This window comes from Nicotiana attenuata, unplaced genomic scaffold (assembly GCF_001879085.1).
Source record: "Nicotiana attenuata strain UT unplaced genomic scaffold, NIATTr2, whole genome shotgun sequence".
NCBI classification, from domain to species: domain Eukaryota; kingdom Viridiplantae; phylum Streptophyta; class Magnoliopsida; order Solanales; family Solanaceae; genus Nicotiana; species Nicotiana attenuata.
This window is the reverse complement of record NW_017674391.1, coordinates 53,137-57,564: the sequence shown is the minus strand read 5'-3', so window position 1 is coordinate 57,564 and position 4,428 is coordinate 53,137.

Sequence of the window (4,428 nt, the reverse complement as noted above, 5' to 3'; positions counted from 1 at the left end):
GTACTTTACTTGGTGACAATTTAATCACCGAGCTACATATGCAACAATATCCTTCTCTATCCTCCTCCGCTAATAATTCTGCCGCAAGTCTTGATACATCTTAGCGGCACTCGGATGAATAGAATACCGAGACCCGTGGGCCTCCTCAAGAATCAACTCACGAAGCCCATCCATATTAGGAACACAAACACGACCCTGCATCCTCAAAACTCTATCACCTCCAACCGTAACCTGTTTGGCATCACCGTGCCGGACTGTGTCCCTAAGGACAAGCAAATGAGGGTCATCAAACTGCCGATCTCTAATATGCTCAAATAAGAAAGACCGAGCAATTGTACAAGCTAGAACACGGCTAGGATCTGAAACATCCAACCTCACGAACTAATTGGCCAAAGCTTGAACATCTAATGCAAGCGGTCTCTCACCGACTGGAATATACGCAAGCCTGCCCATACTAGCCGACTTCCTACTCAAAGCATCAGCCACCACATTGGCCTTCCCGGAATGATACAAGGTGGTGATATCATAGTCTTTCAATAGCTCCAACCACCTTCTCTACCTCAAATTGAGCTCCTTTTGCTTGAACAAATTGTAAGGCTCCGTGAAAATTTCTACTCAAAACCTGAGAGCTCATAGTGACAAGTTAGGAATACGTGACCTATGCATTAAAAAGTCTAGGAATAATGTTTTCCAGAAAAGTGCGATTCTGCGGTCCAGTATGTGGTCGCAAAACAGCTCTGCGGACCGCATAGTCGCTGCAGAGTGAAGCAGTGTGTTGGTCAATTTTGAGGTCAACTATGCTGCCACTTATGCGATCGTATAATCAATATGCGGGCCGCATAGTCATAGCATAATCCCCTTGGAATTTTGCGAGGGGCAGTTCTGCGGTGCATTATGCGACCGCAGAACAGGTATGCGGACCGCATTTCTGTCGCATACCCAGACAGTGTGTTCAGGTTTTGGGACCATTTTTGCAGTCATTTTTTGTGGGCCGCATGTCAGGTATGCGATCGCATATGCAATCGCAGATTGTGTCGGGGCTCCTATTTTCTAACTTTTAAAACCCGACCCTATCCCATTAAAAACACCCCATTGGTCCATTTTTCTGATATTTCACTGCATATAGAGTGAGAGAGGGAGCTTTAGAGGGAGAGACTTACTCTCAATCCTTGCCAAATCTTTGAAGACTCCCAAGCAAAAATTGTTAGGCCTTCACCCCAGGAGGTAAGAAACTTGAGCCCTAACCTCTGGTTTCGAAATTCACACTAGAATGAGTACTTAGCTTGGGGGTTCATGGGTATAAGAATGGAATTCTTGCATGCAAGTAGGATCATAGAGTATTGGGAGGTTGTGAATTAAAAAGATGGCAATTGGGGGTATAAAATGATAGAAATCTCCCACAAAAAGGACCTAAGATCACAATGCACCCTTAGTGCTTGATAATATGCTCAAACGAGCTAGAATCTTAATCTTGTCTCTAATCCTTGGTTCGATTTGTAATTCTTATGCAATAGATTGAAGTGATAAGAGTCCCGGAAATTTTGTAAGAATTAAGGAAAGCTTTATTTAGGTTTGTATGGCTAAAACCCCCTCTTCTTAGAAATTGAGCTTCCATGGTGCCCGTGCAAATGTTGTAAGTTCAAAACTTGATTGATGCAGTACTTGTTATGTTAAATGAATTGATGTTGTGAAAACGTATGTGGAAGGTACTCCTTCATGTGTTTAATGTGTTTTTCTTTGTAAATGGAGGATGTGTGGAGAACATGATCTATGTGCTAAATGCCTAAATGTCATGCCAAGGTTACGTTGGGACTAATATGCCAAACTAGATGAATTCCTCTCTATGCTTATGACTTAAATTGCTTTTGTATGTGCCTATGGTCTTAAGTGGCAAAGTAAACGTTAAAAATGGGAACAATGTGAAACGTGAGTTATGGAATGTGGTAATCGTGGCCCCAAGTGCCGATGATCTAATACATGTGTAACCAAAGATTGGAGTGAGATGATTAACGGAAAAATGGTAACGTCTCGCGGAGACGGCTTAGCCGATCGGGCCGTGATCGGGCGCCATGTTATACGCACATGGTGGTAATGTATTGATGATTGAAACTGGAAAGTGAGAATGAAATGATGGTAACGTCTCGGGGAGACGGCTTAGCCGATCGGGCCGTGATCGGACTCCGCTCAAGGAAGCGGTGGTAATGTGGATAATGATGCAACAATATGGGATGCCCTAATCTAAAATCTCAGAAACCTTGTGAAAACTATGTGAACCTCTTATATTGTTGATGTGGTGCTTATTTGAAGCTTTGTTGTCTATATGATTTCCTCTTTACTCTTGTATGTCTTTTCTTTCTAATAGGATGGTGTTTAGTTAAACATACTAGTACTATTCCATGGTACTAACGCCCCTTTTGCCGGGGGCGCTACATTTTTAAATGAATGTAGGTGGCTCCATAGCGGATAGTGCTGTTCGCGCGTAGCGGAGCATCCTCCTCTCAAAGTCTCGGTGAGCCCGTTTCTCCTTCAAGGGGTTATGTTGTACACCGTTTGTTATAGATATCCACTTTTGAGGTATAGCCGGGGCCTTGTTGCCGGCGTTGTTATCATTGTCTTTTTTATCCTTAGAGGCTCCATAGACGTTTGTGTGAGTTATGTACGGGCATTGGATGGGTACGTGAACTATGTTGTAATTATAAACTCTTGCTTTCTTCTAAACTATAACTGTAAGAAATCTTGGAAACCTAACTACGGTTTAAGGTTGTGTTATAAAATAAACTATCAACACTGAATGTACAGCCCTCTTATTGTCTAATTAAACGGAAATCGGATCCCTTAATCGCATTGAGTTGGGTAGAAACTGTTTGATAAGGCTTGGTTTGTTGGGTTCACTCGATTGAGCGCCGGTCGCGCCTCCTGAGGTTGGGGCGTGACACAAATACTGCAAACTCTTATGATTCGTGAACACCTCACACGACATGCCATATAGATAGTGCCTCCAAATCTTCAGTGCGTGAACAATGGGAGCTAGCTCTTAGTCATGAACTGGATAATTCTTCTGGTGAATCTTCAACTGCCGCGAAGCACATGTGATAACCTTTCCACCTTGCATCAATACTGCACCAAGTCCAATACGAGATGCGTCATAATATACTGTGTCCTGAACGTGTGGGCAACACCAACACTGGCGTCGTAGTCAAAGCAGTCTTGAGCTTTTGAAAGCTCGCCTCACACTCGTCTGACCATCTGAACGGAGCACCCTTTTGGGTCAACCTGGTCATCGAGGCTGCAATTGATGAAAACCCCTCCACAAACGGACGGTAATGACCTACCAATCCTAAGAAAATCCGGATCTCTGTAGCTGATGTGCGTCTAGGCCAGTCCTTGACTGCCTCAATCTTCTTAGGATCCACCTAAATACCCTCTACTGATATAACGTGACCCAAGAAAGCAACTGAACTCAATCAAAACTCACATTTTGAAAACTTAGCATATAACTGGCTGTCCCTTAGCGTCTGAAGAACGACTCCAAGATACTGCTCATGTTCCTCTCGGCTGCAGGAGTAGATCAAGATATCATCAATGAAAACAATCACAAAGGAATCTAGATAGGGCTTGAACACCCGGTTCATCAAATCCATAAGTGCTGCTGGGGAATTTGTCAAGCCAAATGACATCAAAAACTCATAATGCCCATATCGAGTCTGAAAAGATGCCTTAGGGATATCGGATGCCCTAATCCTCAACTGATGGTAGCCAGACCTCAAATCAATCATTAAAAAAACCTTGGCACCCTGAAGCTGATCAAATAAGTCATCAATCCTCGGCAATGGATACTTGTTCCTGATGGTGACTCTATTCAACTAGCGATAATCTATGCACATCCTCATCGACCCATCCTTCGTCTTTACAAAATAACAACGGTGCACCCAGGGTGAGACACTAGGTCTAATAAAGCCCTTATCAAGAAAATCTTGCAACTGCTCCTTCAATTCTTTCAACTCTGGCGGGGCCATGCGGTATGACGGAATGGAAATGAGCTGAGTGCCCAGAGCCAAATCAATGCAAAAGTCAATATCCCTGTCGGGTGGCATCCCCGGTAGGTTTGCAGGAAATACCTCTGGGAACTCTAGAACAACTGGTACGGAATCCATGGAAGGAACCTCCGCACTAGGATCACGAACATAAGCCAAGTAAGCCAAACACCCCTTCTCGACCATACGCCGAACCTTCATATAAGAAATAACCTTGCTGGTAGATTGACCAAGAGTCCCTCTCCACTCTTATCGAGGCAACCCCGGCAATGCTAAGGTCACGATCTTAGCGTGACAGTCCAATAAGGCATGATAAGGTGACAACCAATCTATCCACAAAATGACATCAAAATCAACCATGTCGAGAAGTAGAAGATCTACAATAGTCTCAAGA